This window comes from Amblyomma mixtum, chromosome 3 (genome assembly GCF_055824585.1).
Source record: "Amblyomma mixtum isolate Tamu chromosome 3, ASM5582458v1, whole genome shotgun sequence".
Taxonomy (NCBI): Eukaryota; Metazoa; Arthropoda; class Arachnida; order Ixodida; family Ixodidae; genus Amblyomma; species Amblyomma mixtum.
In genome coordinates, this window is record NC_143014.1 from 265,383,265 (window position 1) to 265,399,869 (window position 16,605).

The 16,605-nt window shown below is 43.8% G+C and overlaps 1 pseudogene across 1 annotated transcript in view; it reads left to right on the plus strand.

The window, feature by feature from the left end:
- LOC149354626 (nuclear cap-binding protein subunit 1-like) overlaps positions 1 to 16,605 on the plus strand; it is a 48,326-nt pseudogene that overhangs the window by 1,923 nt on the left and 29,798 nt on the right. The window contains exons 2-10 of the transcript XR_016289339.1: positions 316 to 407; positions 4,125 to 4,225; positions 5,909 to 5,993; positions 7,256 to 7,327; positions 7,397 to 7,504; positions 7,679 to 7,726; positions 9,820 to 9,893; positions 11,442 to 11,511; positions 14,380 to 14,595. The product of XR_016289339.1 is annotated as a nuclear cap-binding protein subunit 1-like (transcript). The remainder of the gene's footprint in view (positions 1 to 315; positions 408 to 4,124; positions 4,226 to 5,908; positions 5,994 to 7,255; positions 7,328 to 7,396; positions 7,505 to 7,678; positions 7,727 to 9,819; positions 9,894 to 11,441; positions 11,512 to 14,379; positions 14,596 to 16,605) is intronic.

The following is a 16,605-nucleotide window of genomic DNA, read 5'->3' on the forward strand; positions in this document are numbered from 1 at the left end:
TAACTGCGGCAGCTTCAGTATGAGCCGAAGATGAGCCTATGAAGACGACGATGAGGATGGTAAGAGTTGTCCTGAAAAAGATAGATTAATGTTTTGCCATTTGGGCCGTCGCTAGCGTCTTTGCCCATCGTGCTTATTTGACGTGCAAACGCCGGCATGTGTTGACCGTCGCTCACTGCACCTTTGGCATCGTGTGTTTATTTCTGCCAAACAGCTTTTGAACTCATACCTTATTTCAGTGGCTCATCTATTCCTCTCAAGTCCCTTCAAGGTTCAGAACATGGTTGCCGCTACTAAGTTCTCGTTGATTTTCAGATTTCCGCATTCGCAAGCGACGAAGGGTCAGTTCAGAGCCCAGGGAGATCGAGGACCGGCTGAAATCTTTAATCGAGAGGGTCGGTGAGAAGGTGAGTGCTCCATTTTCACCGTGCCTGCAGTTCGGTTCAGTTTTCACCCTGTGTATTCTTTTACTCTTTACTACTTTTAAAGTGCGCTGGACTATGACCGGAACATAGTGAGCTAAACGTCGAGCTACAGGTCGCTTACGCTTTCCTTTCAACGTTTAAATTAGGCTGCCATTGTGATGGATTATAATTAAAGTACGTCAGCCTTAATTAACGAGCCATGCCGTCTACTGCTGGGTGTTGTCGATTCGGAGTGCGTTAGAATAAAGCAGGATACCTTGCATTGACTGCAAGTGGCAGCTGACAGGCATTCGACAGCCTGCCGTGCTCTGACGTTGAAAAGACGAGGTACCTTATATTCATCCCCGTGATTGCAGCTGCTGAATGCATAAAGCGTGACTCGAAGACTGGGGCCAGCCTACAGCTGTGTTACGATGTGTGATCAAATTCTCTCAGCTGCCTAGTTCATCACTCTTTGTCTGGGGTCGTTATCTGGTAGTTGCATTTGCACATGCAGCCGCGTATGGGGCCCAAAGATGGGCCGTCTTACGCCTAGCTGTAATGAGGCATATAAAAGAACCACGTAGAAGTGTAGGACGGAGCCAGGGGACACAGTCATTCTGCATCATTGATGGTGCAAAAGACTTGTAGCCTGACCTGTGCAGCTACAGCATGAACAAGAAGCTTAGTTTGTAAAAAAAATGTGGGTACCATTTATTTAGTTTAGATTAGTTTTGCTCCTGATTATCATGTCTTGTTTGCATCAGCATTTGGAATATGTGGATCTTGGTAATCTTCTTTAAAGGAGTATAGACATCAAATTTTTCGATAAGTGTTTTCTTCTTTGTAATTATATGTAAGACATCGGTGTACATGATCATCATGTGGTATTTGTCTTCAACCGCTAAATAATTCATAATTGAATTTGTTCTCTTGTGTTGTTTCCCTTTCGACAGCCGAATGATGGCCGTGATGTCAGTGTTCAGTATAGGTCACGTGAGGAAGTAAAAAACTGCGATATAATCACTGCTTTGTCGTTTTAATTCATGACAACACTAAAACCAGCCTGCTCCAAGGGGCATAATGACAACTTATGAAGAAGCAGCGATGCTGTCGTAGTTTTTTCATTCCTAACGTGAACTGTTGCTAAGCATTGATGTCGCAGCCATCATTCGGCTATTGAAATGTAACCAAAATAGCATGGCAGAAGAAATTCAATTATAAATTTTTTAGATGTTATAGGTGAATACCATGTGGTGATCCATCTATACTAATGCCTTATGCATCATTGCAAAGAACACATGCAGCCAAAATCTAGTGTCTATACTCCTTTAAAAGTTTAGTTTAGTTTATGGGGTTTAACTTCCCAAGGTGACCCAGGCTATGAGGGATGCCATATTGACCACCTGGGGTTCTTTAGCGTACACTGACATCGCATAGTACACGGGCCTCCAGAATTTCACCTCCTAGCTCTCGATCTCAAAAAGGCATTTGATAACGTCAAACATGAGGCAATATTGAAAGGACTCAGCCACGTCGGAGTAGGCCACAAAACCTATCGCTACATCAGAGACTTCCTCACAGATAGAACTGCGAGCATGAGCTTCCAGGAGATTAAATCCGGGGAAATAAAGCTGGGAAGCAAGGGAACCCCTCAAGGGTCGGTGCTATCACCCATTCTCTTTAACATGGCCATGAGAGAACTCCTGGGCGAACTTGAGAAAATTGGCAACCCAAACTTAGAATATAGCCTGTATGCGGACGACATTAATCTATGGATCAACCGAGGAAGTTATGCAGAGATTAATCAAACCCTACAGGCAGCTGCCAATATAATTTCGACGTATGCAGAAGAAAGGGGCTTAGAATGTTCGCCCAAAAAATCTGAAATATTCATATATAACGGTAAGGCTCTGAGGAACAAACCACCCTCGGAAATTCAGATTTCTGTAGGAGGAAAGGAGGTACCCAAAGTGGACACAATCAGAATCCTAGGCCTTTATATGCAGTCAAATGGAAAAAACATGATAACCATCAAAAAGCTTGAGAGCCATGTGATGCAGACCCTCAATCTCATCAAACGTGTATCGAGCAAAAGAGGCGGTCTTCAAGAAAAAAACCTACTTAGGCTCATACAAGCTTTCATAATAAGTAGAGTCAGCTACGCCACGCCATACCTAAATCTCAAAGCAGCAGAGAGGAACAAAATCGACGCTCTCATAAGGAAGTGCGTCAAGAAAGCTCTAGGCCTGCCCATGTGCACATCCTCGGAAAAACTCCTATCACTGGGCAATATAACACGCTTACAGAGATCGCAGAAGCAGTCCATACATAACAGCTAGAGAGACTCAGCATAACACATGCGGGAAGAGCCACACTAGCCAAAGTCGGACTCAAAACAGACAGGGGAGCTAGACAGAGGGAGGATATCGACATGGAGATTAGGAGCAATCTCAGGATTCCCCCCTTACCCAAGAACATTCACCCAGAAATAAACAAGGAAAGAAGACAAAAACGGGCAGAGGTGATAGACCGCATCTACGGTGACAAGCCTCAGGAGGAGGTCGCCTACGTAGACGCAGCAGGTGATACACATAGTCAGTACACTACCGTCACGGTAGTGAACGGAGCGGGTAGCCTCATTACGGCCGCAACTATCCTAGGGACAAACACTGAGACGGCGGAGGAGGTCGCAATAGCACTAGCTTTTGTCGGTTCCAAAGCTAAATACGTCATAAGCGACAGCAAAGCTGCACTCCAAAATTTTGGTAGAGGGAGAGTCTCTCCCCTCGCTGCCAAAATTTTAAGACAAGCGACAGTGAATAGAACAATCAATATAATCTGGACCCCCGCGCACGAATCTGTCCGTGGCAACGAGGCGGCCCACGAGGTGGCTCGAGATCTCTACCACCGAGCTGCACACGACGGTCCACCGCTCCAAATCACGGGAGAGAAGGGCGACTAATCGCCTGTCAAGAAGTTACAGAATATTACAGACAACATAGCAGGTACTTTACCCCGCCTAGCATAACACTCAACAATCAACAGGCGGTGGCGTGGAGGCGTCTACAAACAGATATCTACCCACACCCAATTCTATGCAAACACATAATTCCTGAAATAGAAGACGATAAATGCAAGAAGTGCGGAGCGAGAGGGTCCCTCGACCACTTAATATGGGAGTGTAGCCAATCCTCAGGCAGGGCAAACAACAATAATAGTAGAGACGCCTGGGAGACCTTGCTCCGGAGCTCGGACCCTGAGCTCCAGATCACCGCCGTCCGACTGGCTGAAGAGGCCGCCGGGATATAAGAGATCCTGGCCAGCATCTGACGCAACTACCCCATGCGGCCGGCTCTCTCCTGATCCTCCTCCCTCAACTGAGGGTATAGGATGGGGGAGGTCTGGATGAGTTAGTCTCATTCTGTTGGACAATAAATGTTTTTCACTCACTCACTCCATAGAAATTTTACTGCAGTGGCCGGGATCGAACCCGTGTCTTTCGGGTCAGTAGCCGAGCTCCTTTAAAAATGCACTGGCACAGTGCATGCACAATTCTTGTGGCACTGATATTTGAAAACTGCCTGCATATCTATAGTTGTATTTGCCTTCTTAAAAGCAACTTTACACTGGGAATTACTGCCTCTGGTGACAGATGGATGTGATTAGTGTTTGTGACCATCAGTGGTCATTCTTTTTATATATATTTGTACTTCACAGAGCACATCATCACTGGAGAGCAATCTGGAAGGATTGGCTGGAATGTTGGATGCAGACCTTCCAAGTTACAAGGGAAACATCTTGAACATTTTGGTGGAATGGTACAAGCATTGTTTTTATGTAATTAATGTGCTCGATCTCATTGCATATTCGGCCCTATTTAAAACGCTGCTGTGCGAAGTGGGAACAAATGCAGATGTTGTGAACGGGTAGCTTTCATTACTACCTGGGCTTAAGAGGTGTTTCAGGCTTTGAGTAGAGGGTGGCGAACGTATTTTCCTCTTTGCCTACAGTGAACGTGGGTTGCAAACACGACAAAATAACTAAGAACTATCTGTGCAGCATATTAAGGCGAAAACATTTAATGCCTCATTGTTGTCAACAGAAGGTTGTCAGCAGAGGTGTCGCGCTTTTCTTGCCAGACCAGAAAAAAAATCTTTGTGCACAATCGGATTCGAACCACCATCCTACCGTTCCGCAGCCGAGCGTGCTAATGGCTACGCTACTTCCTACCAACACATGTGTTGTTCTCCTTGTCTAGGACGCTGGTGAGTGTTTGCAGAAAGGCGTTGAATCAGACGGATGCCTTTCAAACGCCCTCCAGTGTCTCAGCATTTAAGATTCACAAACAACTGTGTACTTAATTAACATCTTAACCGCACATCAGTGACATAAGCAGCAGCACCGCGCTAAACGCTTTTGCCTCACCACACTTTAGGTTAACAAAATGCCCCCCTAAATTTTTTTTAGCCTTTGCTGCCTTTTCAACCCAAGCACATTATCTAATCTTTCTATTATGCAAAACTGATGCTGACAAAAACTTGTTTTTTTTTGGTTCTGTAGCAGTTCTGGTGGTTTTTGCACAGTTTTGTTTTTTGTTTGTGTTTGTTTTCATCGTTTGGCTAACATTCATATGCGCATTAATGGGAGCTCGTCTGGCTGAATAACATCAGCATGAATAACATCAGCTGCATTTGCTTGAGAGGTGGAGTTTTCTTTTTTATGGCAACCTGTGCTATTTGTGCAAGGGCATGCTTTGCAATCAACCTGTAATCTTTGAGGGGCAAGTAGCCGTCTATTCATTATTGCGTAGCTGTGCACAAATGGTAGCTAAACCTTCAAAGGTATATCTAGGCCTCATTGTCCTAGTATCTGATATCTTAGTAGTTAGTTTTTATTTGGCCTAAGCTTGGCGTTGCATTTCTAGTCTTATGGTTCACTGAGATGTTAGAACAGCTAAGCTGAACATTGAGGGCATTGTTTGTCAAATAGGAAATTCCTCATTTTTCAGACTGTCAAGCTTGGGATAGTAGGTGATTTTGTTTGATAACGCCTGCAGTGGCAGATATTCTATAGAACTGTTGAGTTTTAATGTACACACCTAAGTTCTCAGTTTTTTTCCTGAATAGCTGCTCAGAATCTACAGTTGTTGATATTAGGTATTTATAGCTCCTGCGCTACTCCGAAGCGGTTGCCGCAGCAGTGCACCATTTCGGAAATTGTGTAGTCAGTAGTTTTATTTCACTCCCTGCATTTTCTTTGTGTAACTAGACACAGAGAAAATAAGGTCCACCAAGTAGCTTGCTTCTTTAAAATCAAGATTTGATGACTTGTGCATGTCAGCTATTGCTCTGAGGGATAGAATTTTAGCTCAGGGCAGCATGTTGTATCACATTGAAAAGTGCTTCAGTTGTCAACTGCTTGCAGCTTATTTTCTGTCCAAGACTGTGTGCATTATGGAGGAAAAATCTTATGGCTGATGCTTACGCACTTTCCATCTGCAGTGCCATCTACATGCCAGAGAAGACAACAATCTATACAACACTAATTGGTCTGCTGAATGCTCGAAACTACAACTTTGGAGGAGAGGTGAGCATGCACTGCACAATGTTCAGCCTGCTTAGGCATAAGTGGACATCAGCTGATGTTGTGTTATTGCGTTTAAGTGGCACATAAAATTGCTTAGACTAACAAACCCTATGGTTTGTTTCCTCTGTGTATGGTGGTGCCTTCCAGTAATTTTCAATCATGAGTGCGAACAGGCATGAAATGGAACATAATTTAGCCAGTGTTTTATGTGGTTAGTCCTTTGGTACTTGTCATTCCACTGAAGCCTGTCAGCATGGAATCTGTTTCACCGCACTGCCTTGTCATTTAAGACATTAAAGGGACACTGAGGAGAAATTGAAGTTGGCTTGTATCGGCAGAATACCAGCTCCTGATTACAGAAACGCCACTGATACTGACAACAAAGCTCTTGTAACGTAGAAAAGAGCAAGAACCAAAATACAGGTATCGCCGCCACAGGCCAAACTCGCAAGTACAAGCGTGATGACGTCATAGGACAAAACAGTGTTGCTAGAACCAATGGTTCTAGCAAGTCTAGGACCCGAGAAGCCACAAATCACTGAGGCGCAGCCAATGCAAGCGCAAATCTCCTTGACGTCGCCAGATGGCGCCACGTGCCCGGCAGCTACGCGCGCTCCTGAAGCATCGGGACCAATCAGCGCCTGCTCACCGGCGTTAGGGGGGCTCCCGGTATTCCGCTAGCAGTAACAAGGTACACGGTATGCTAAAGGTGTCTATTTGCGAGAACTTCATTGACGACTTCGAGAACGAGATCCATCGTAACGCTGTCAAAACGCCAGTGCAAACGTAACCGAAGCGACTGTAACGATGGCCGCAATAGCCGATAGATGCCTTCAACGTGCGGCCTGCGGTAGCTTTCGTTTCGGCTGCTGTTGGGGAGCGCTGGCCGCTAGAAATCACGGAGTCTGCGTTACGTCATGTTTCACGTTACTTAGTCCTGTGTCGTCATAGGAGAATCCCAAGTTTGAATGAGAGCGGTGGGAAAAACTTTTTCAACTTCGAATCCAAATTTCTTAGAAATAAATGCATCTTTCGCTGCCGGCCAAGTGGCAACAAAGCCATGACAAGCTGAACTATCGGATTTTGCTATAAAAAAATATTAATAGTGCTCTCCTCACTGTCCCTTTAAGAAGTTGCCGCAATGGAAATTTTCATCTTTGAATGGTTCTTACCAGATGGTCAAATCCTATGTGCCTGTGGCTTGCCATACTGCGTTTGCCTTATTAGATGCGTGCATTGAAATGCCTTTGTGTGCCGTGCAGTTTCTGGAGCTTCTGGTGAAGAGTTACAAGGAACGGCTCAAGGAGTGCAAGTTTGAAGATGCGAGGATCATCGTAAGTTGTGGATTTACCTCCCTTCCCTATGAAAGCCATACTGAAAACAATGCGCTTTCATTGTTCTAGGTACGAGTTTTTGCCGACCTTGTTAACTGCCATGTCATTTCGGTTGGCTCAGTCGTCAGTCTCTTTGAGAGCATGCTGGAGGTCACCCTGGAGGAAAACACACCTCAGGTAAGCCACTCAAACACTGCTTGGCACATCACGACATGCATTGCATTTGGGATGCTCAAGTTGCTCGCCATGGTTGTAGCCACAGGTGAACATTAATTCATTCCTGTGTACCATTTTGTCAGTCATCATTCTCATTTATTGACTCATTGCCACTTTCTTTTTGGAAAACTGCAGGTTCGCTCAGATTGGTATGTGTATGCTGTGCTGACTGCTTTGCCATGGGTAAGTGTTCTTACAGATTTGTCTGCATGTCATTTGGCTGAGTACAAACAGTAAACTTTGGCTTGTGTGAATATTTTGGTTACGGAAGATTTTTCAGAATTGATTTCAACTAAGTTTAGGGCAGTGCTCACTGCTATTGTATAGTATTGTTTGCTGTGTGTGATGCTGAACTGAGAGAATTATGCAGATTATCTGAATATTAACTGGTATTGGTCTTTTAAAGTAATTACTTAAGTTGTGAAAGTGTGTGCCTATGCCACATTTGGAACCTTCAGAAGTGCGAAATCGAGAAAAGGCTGAGTTTTTACGTGGCTAAGCATACAGCCTGAATGTCAACAGATGCAATCTCTTATGATTGTGTGACCAACACAGTAATCATTTAAAGCTTTGCGTTGAGTCTACAAAGACATTTGTCCTTCTTTGTAGACTATGTGACTCATTTTATTTTTCTGAAACTTGATTTCTCTGTTCAAAGTTCAAAAATGCATCGTGTGAAAATGACGTATCAAAGGGTACAGTCAGACCTTGTTATAGTGAACAGGTAAAAATTGCAAAACAGTTTGGCATAGCTGAACTTCAAAGAATAAAATTTTATCAAAAAGATATGCAAGAGCAGCGCAATTTACTCAGTGAAAGGGATGGCAATTCACGGGACCCTTACTAAAGAAACGCGACAGCATTAAAGGCGTTACCCAGAAAATCTAGCGCTGGTGTTGTGGGCGAATAATCACAAGCGTGACGAGCAGACTGCCCACCGTAAGTTAATGATTGGTTGCTTGAGAAGAGCAACCTGGGCCACACATGGTCCACAGCATGGAGCACCTGCCATCGATGGGCAGTGACTCATCATTTACATGCTGCTTCCCTGCACCAGGAGGGGCATGAGGACTCACAGGGATCTACGAATGCAAAGTAGAGAATGACCTCCTGCGTGTATGGCAGTTAACCCATTACGCTTTCGCGTCATACCCTTTAGGTGGGCGTAGAACTGCCCTCTTGGAACAGTGGACACCTCAATCGTGCTTTAAGAGTTAAGCTACGTGGCGGTAGCGACAGATGTGCGCTGCTGGCCGCCGCGGTGGCTCAGTGGTTATGGGGCTCGGCTGCTGACCCGAAAGACGCGGGTTCGATCCCGGTCGCGGCGGAGGAGAAATTCTAGAGGCCCGTGTACTGTGCGATGTCAGTGCACGTTAAAGAACCCCAGGTGGTCGAAATTTCCGGAGCCCTCCACTATGGCGTCTCTCATAGCCTTAGTCGCTTTGGGACGTTTAACCCCATAAACCAAACCAAACATTTAGGTGGAGCTTCAGTGTCTCCTTCAATTTTTAGTGCTGTTTTGAGAAGCTGTATAACGCCGAGCACCAGTTAGATTCTCTTCCCCGCGCAGCACCGCAAGCGCACAATGATGGCAGGCCACGCATCTGCTGGAGTGGCTGCCCAGCGTAACAGCCGGGCTGACGGAGAAACAGGACGTTGCACCAAAAGCTGTCAATGTTTTCACCACCTCTGCGTGACAGTCAATACAAGCGAAGGACAGTTACTGCAAGGCTATAGCTGTCCATGCCACTGCTTCCTAGGCACTGTCAATGGATGTGAGAGACGTGAACTTGTGCTGACCACCTGGCTATCAATTCTCCACGCTGCTATATCTTCTGTGGCGCTGTTGGCAAGTGCGAGATACGAACGCTAGTGTGAGATAAAAAAACGCAAACCTTGTGTTGCGCGGCAAAGTCTGCCATCTGCCATCCGAGCGGCCTCTGCTTGATGCTGGGGAATTAGATATATTTGCTTTGTGGCCAACCATGTGAGATATATAAAGTAAATAATTTGATATAAAAAATAATTTGTAATATCCCTATTCGTTATATCGAGGTTTGACTGTACATCGAATACTATTACCTGGGTGTCTGCGGGTGTTTCTTTTCTTGGGGGCTCCTCTCTCACAACCTCCGGGAGAACATGTCGGCCATGAATGCATTAAAAAGCATTCTACTATACTCATTTTAAGAATTGGAAGTGAAGCATTTTGCGCTTCAAAATAATCTTGAACTTGGTGTTCATTCTGCTCATCTTTCACTTGTTTTTTGCTACAGGTTGGACGGGAACTCTATGAGAAGAAGGACCAAGAACTGGACAGAATCATGCGTCACATTGATGACTATATCAGGTGTGTAGCTTGCTAAGTGTAAAATGTGAAGGAACTTTAGGCTGAAGGTTTATGCAGTCGGCACACTTCGTAGCATTTTAAGCATGAAATACCTGTAGCTCCCATTCTTGGCAAACTAAGGTGGAACATTGTTCAGGAACCGTGGTGAAGCTCAAGCCAAACATGAGTGCAAACGTGAAGCAGAACTTATCTCAAACATTGTGAAACATTACACATCTGACTAGTATCCAGCAGGAAAAAGCTTACCGTAATGTATCCTTGAGCTGGCTTTGAGCCAGGGGCAACACAGGCAGAGCAACCTTGTTCCCTGGTGCCTTAAACAACTCGGGCCATTTCCGCAGCCTCTTGAGCGACGTGTTCAGGAAAAGGGCGTGTTCAGCTGCCAAAGGACCTGGCCAATATCTGAGTACTCTATCACCACTCACTGTCCTGGAATGTGCTATGCCTTTTGTGCAATGCATTTCATGCTTGCTTAAACTCTGGAGGACGAGATAGACTACAGATTTTGCAGAAATACTGTACATTAATTAGTTCAGTACCATTGAAGGATTTCCCTATCTTTTTTTCAATTCCTTCTGCCAAGCAGTATTGCACTCCTTTAAATATAGCATTTTATGTATTTTTATGTTCAATGCAGTGTGATGCTGTTTGGCAAAAAGAAATGAAAAAAGACAAGTAAATGCTTCTGTGGTGCTGCACTAATTCGTGCTCATTATTTCTCTGGAGAAATTTGTTCACCACACTTTAAAAAGCATTTTCTGTCAGCTTATATATATGGAAGAAATACTAGATTCTACAGTAGGCGCTTGTTTCCTTGGCCCATATTTTAACATAGCATAACGAAAATCATACTTTTGTTCCTTTTTAACCAGTTTGACGGTTTTTTTTTTGACGATTATTAAAAGGTTCTTTTGCATTTTTATTATTATTATTATTTATTTTTTTTTCTGAGGGAAAGAGACAGTTACAGCTCGACCTTCGGACAATTCGGGCATATTTCTCTGGTCCATTGAAGTACAAATTAATGAGGCTTTACTACCCGTCATTGTATTTTAAGTTGCCAGTATGAGCGTCAAATCATGAATTTGATTTTGTCACTCTTTTTGCATGACCACATTGCAAGTAGCGCGCTGTTACTCTGTCTAATCAGTGTACATTCCTGCGCAAGTCTTGTGTACTTTTTTATTTCGTACTGAGTCAGTCTAGTTTTTTTGTATACTTTGGTTGCAAAGACCATGGAATATTTAAAAAAAAATTAAGGCCAACAACATTTGACTATGTTTTTCTGAAGATATTTTTCATACCGAACAGATATTTTAATATTTGAAGGAATTTTTTTTTTCATATTCATATTTGAAAATTTCAATATCCTTACACCCCTATTTAAAATTCATATCAAAAGAAGTGGGTGTCATTTCTGTGCTCTTCATGCTGCATTGATTTAGTTGCACCTGACTAGTCAATGCAAGGGTTTGGAAGCTCTTACTTGTATCCTTGTTTTATTTAATGGCTTGCCTCACTTCATACCTGGTGTGCATGTGAATGCAGCAAGCGTCAGAAGAGGCATGCCCCAGCACTGCGTGTCTGGCAAGCTGAAGTTCCTCATGCCCAGGAAGAGGTGAGTTGTAGGCCCCACACTTCCCGCATGCCAGCGTTTTGTGTTTGGATCACCGCTGCTGGTTGCAGAGTCTGTGCCAAGGGCAGCAGCAGTCATTTACCAATGTCGTGTTCTGCGAAAATGCTGTAAGGTGGTGTGGGAATAACAAAGCTCAGTCTTGTGGCTGCTAAGGAAAACTGGGCATTATTCTTTTATTCTACTTGGTTGGAATGAAGAAGACTTTGATCGGAGCAACTTCGCCCGACCGCTTTCTGGCTACTTCAGCCTCACTGTTCTGGTGAGGCGGTGGTGCTGGGTTTTGAGTCCCAAATTGGTAGGATGAGTTTGTCTTTTAAAAAAGTGTATTTAACCCTTTGAGGGTCGAATTATTTTGAAGAAAACTTTCCCAGGTGGTCAAATTACTTTACTGCGGATCTTGAATCTACAAAATGTATATAATCGAGAATAAATAGTAAAAAAAAATTAGGAACAGTACTTTGGAGACAGCATCACTCACAACTGGAAAATGTTCAATAGAATAGAATAGCAATGGTGATAAGCAAGCTAAGAGCAGCACCAATAAAGATAGAAATCAACTTTCGCAGCCTCTGCAAGAGAGTGCCCAAAAAGAGAAAACACGTTTCGCGCGACTCCGTTGCGATCCCGCGGCGGAATTGAAACCGCGTAGGCGCGTTGCCACAGAGGGCGAGAATACCTCGCGAGCAATGGTGATAAGCAAGCTAAGAGCAGCGCCAGTAAAGATAGAAATCAACTTCGGCAGCCCCTGCAAGATAGTGCTGACAAAAAGAAAACTCAAATTTCGCGCGACTCCGTTGCGATCACGCGGCGAAACCAAAGCTACAAAAGGGGTGTTGCCGCAGTCTGTGCCGCAGCGCTAAAGCTAGACATAAGTTCTGCTTATCTTCGTAAGAAGGCAGCACAAAATTCAAACACTTCTTGTAAGTCCTAAGAGGTGGCAGCACCCCCCAGTGAGCACGCATTGTTCTTTTGGCGCAAAATTTCAAACGGAAGATCGAAACTGTACCCGTACGGCAAAGACCTTGCGGGGCAGAAAACCGCCGCCGTACATATACGGCAAAAACCTTCAAAGGGTTAAGAAAGTTGCTTAGCTTTCCTGTAGCCCTCTAGCGATGCTCAAGTGGAGGTTTGGTCTTCACTTGCTTGACTTTTCTCTTTGGTCTTCCGTCATTTGGCCTGCATGTTTTGCAGATAATCTTAGTATGCTGGCATGGACAGTGTTACGTTGGTCATTCCATGTGGACAGCAGCTGCCGTAGTTGCCAACCGTGTGTGCTGATGGGATGTATTATTGACTAGTATGTGTAGAGGCAAGTAGTATAGGGGAGCGGCAGTGCAGCTAGTGCCCTCTTCTTTTTTTTTCTCTCTTAGGTTTGGCACAGATCGACATCGGGGGGGTATTCTAAAGCACTGCAGCCAATTCAGCCTACCTGATGCTGTAGGAAAATTTGAACCCAGCCATTCTTTGTAGATAGCGTAGGGTTATGGCAGCTAACAGGTGACTATATTATGAATATTCAAGGCTGCACTTCTACAGCAGTAGCGTCTGCAGTGGAGGGGCTAGTGGTTTGAGTGCATTACAGCCCCCCTCCCCAGGGAAGTTCAATGTTCAAGGTTCGTGTATTGCATGTTTATGGTACAAGAAGAATAAAAAACACTGGAAAACAGAAGGAGGTCCCAAAGTCAGAGACTGTGGACGGGACCACCTGTAAGAACAATTGTAAGAATAAATATTGGGCAGCAGATGCAAAAATTATAAAGATGTTGGCATCAGTAAAGAGAAGAAAGTGAGATACAGGAAATAATGCAAAAACTTATTTGAATTAAATATGATTACACACCTAAAAGCATACAGAACACAAAACAAAAATCATAGAGTGATATAAATTACAAAACTAGTACCATTTACCATGAGAAATACTATTAGAGGGATTGTAAAAACTGACGAAGAGCGGATCTAAAGGCACAGATATTTTATGAGTGCTTAATGGTAATAGGTAATGAGTTCCATAAAGTGGTAGTGGAGAAACAAACTGTTTGTTTACCAGAATTAGTGTTAGGTTTAGGGAGTAAGAAGTTATTGTGATCAGCAAAGCGTGTGTCGTTGCGACGCGGAATTTGTTCACCGGTAGTTAGCGAAAAAGGAAGTAGCTTTTTAACAGATTTGTACATAATGGTGCATAATTTGTATTCGATTATTTTGCGCACAGACAAAATATTGTGGGATAGGAGCAGACGAGGCGCATTTACAGAGTAGTGACTGTAAGTTAAAATACGAATGGCTTGGTTTTGAATAGTTTGCAGAGATGATAAAAGCGAATGATATGTGTTTCCCCAAGATGAAATGCAATACTGAATATGGGAGTGGATGAATTAGTACTCTAATACCACATGCCATTTTTCGTGAAATGGATGTAATGTGGGTCTGAAATTTAAGATGTTTGTCAAGTACTACACCTAGAAAGGATGCGTGATCAGCTGAAAAGATCGAGATCGAGAAGTGTAGGGTTTTTCAGGGGATAAAAGCTTTCCCTTGGCCTTCTGCTAGCTAAAATGCTTGGAAAAATGGGCTACTGACTCCCATGTCTGCGCTGCCCTTGCACCATTAAATTCAATTCATCAATATCAGTACTCGCGGTAACACGCATTTTGGACTGTTATTACCAAATTCAACATATTGTATTATCTGGTTTGCAATTGCTGTTAATTTCCTTCTCTTTGTTCAGGAGGTCTTTGGGACTTCGACTTGTAAGGAAATTCTGATTCTAATAGGCTTTGTTGAAGCAAATGCCCCTGTGCCATGCATGGGTGCCGTATTGGTCTGATCGTTCTCTCTCTGTGTGCATTGCAGGGTCTGGACTGCCTCTGGGCGCAGGTGTCGAAGCTGCGTTCGGAGAAGTGGGTGGAGCGCCACCTGGTGCGGCCCTACCTGGCCTTTGACGGGGTCCTGTGCGAGGCCCTGTAGCACAACCTGCCCACTCTGAGCCCACCACCCCACCAGCCACATTTCTCCTACCCGTTCCCGACCGTCGTGTTCCGCCTCTTCGACTACACAGACTGTCCCGAGGTCGGTTATTAGTGGAGGCTGTGTCCCAACTTTTGGTTTGGTTTATGGGGTTTAACGTCCCAAAGCAACTCAGGCTATGAGAGACGCCGTAGTGGAGGGCTCCGGAAATTTCGACCACCTGGGGTTCTTTAAGGGGACAGGGTAAGCCCCATCTTTCCCATGTATTTTTGGGCATATTGTGGTACACTTTTCTCAGCAACTAATAAAGATAGCAGCAAGATATTTATGTCATTTTGTTCAGAATTTTATCTTCTAGCCGCTGTACCAAAATTATTTTAGTATACAAGAAATTAAATTATTAGTAATTTTTTTTACTTTCTACACCCTAATTTTGACCAAATTTAGTATATATTTTTTTAAACAAACAATATTATTTGCACGCTGATGATTTTGGTACAGTAAATTACCACATATATTTACTGTATACACAGGAAAATCAGCTTGATATCTATTGTCTTTTAGAAAATAATGGTACCGACGTAACAAAAAATATTGTTTTGAGAAAACTGAGTTTAAAGTAAACAAAACCTTCAATCCCAAGATTTCGAGTTAGCCAACTCATTTTGACCAATTTATGCAGTAGGCACCAGCTCCATAGTTATCATGTAGACCAGCTTGGTGCTTCTTTTCCTGCCGTTTAGCTTCTCGTGCCTGTTTTGTGACTTGCTGCGTAGCTCGATCAGCAAAGTAAACTCGACGCCGATCGACTTGCGTCAGCCAGCGGACAGTGTTGCTGCCCGGACTTAGTCCACATGCCCCAAGAACTTTAGTTCTTGCGATGGTGCCATCATTGAAGGTCAGAACAGCATCTAATGTAGCAATCTTCATTGTCTGTAGGCCCGCAAAGACATTTTTTTGAGCACACTCCCATACGACGTTGTTGAAGGACTCGTTTGGGTTCTGGATGGTTGCCAGAGAGCTTTCTCTTTTCGACATTTCGAGTTTTTTTTTTTGGTTTTAGTAAAAACGGAAAAAAACATATCGCTGGTAAAGGGGTGTGTCGCTGACCGCTTTGCTTTCAGATAGCTTTTTCAGGTTGATATAAATTGCCCAAGATCAAGTGGGATACATCAAACGATGCAGAAAAGAATGTAATTTCATATTTAGCAAAAAACTAAAGATTGATATTTTTCAGATTTTTTGCTTACCCTGTCCCCTTAACGTGCACTGACATCGCACAGTACACGGGCCTCTAGAATTTCGCCTTCATCGAAACCCAACTTTTGAACCGCGTATACTAGGCCACTGCCTATAGCCACTGGCACTGAGCCAGGATTATGAGCTGAATGTTACCATAATACTGCTTAATGATATCGCCTTCCAAAAGCTGAGAATACTGACTCTTAATTTATTTAGAAGTAAAATTTGTGCGCACTTGCACGAATAGCTTTGCATGTGATTAATGTTGTGGAGCAAACATTCAGACACCTGATTTTTTGGACATGGTTGATTATTCTTACTTTTTTTGCGGCACCATGGCATGCCCCTTAAAGCCAATGTATAAGAGCAACTGAAATTTCGAACGCATTGCAACCGACAATTAAATATTTCAGACCTCACTTCTGCACTGAAATATGTACAGTAGAACCATGTTACTTCAAATTCTAAGGGGATTCGAAAAATTGGAGGGGACGCTTAGCTCCCCCTTAAGGATATGATGCAATAGCCAATGGGTTAATGTCCGTATATGGAGAATTGGTTATGTTCCACTTAATTAGCGTTCATTGATCCCTGGGGGTCCTCATACCGCTCCTGGTGCAATGCGTCACTGCCCTCGATATCAGATGCTGCCAATGATGAGACTTGTGCGATCCAGGTTGCTCTTGCCAGCAACCTTTTGTGGCCAGTCATTAATTTAACTGCCACCTGCCATGATGTGCAGTTTGCTCACAATCCAGTGAACAGGTTGCGATGACGCCACAAGGTCACGTGACCTAGATGGCCCACCTACCTCCTGGGTTGCTTCTCCGGGGATATTTCATGAATTTTTCACTCATGGTCAATGGCGAC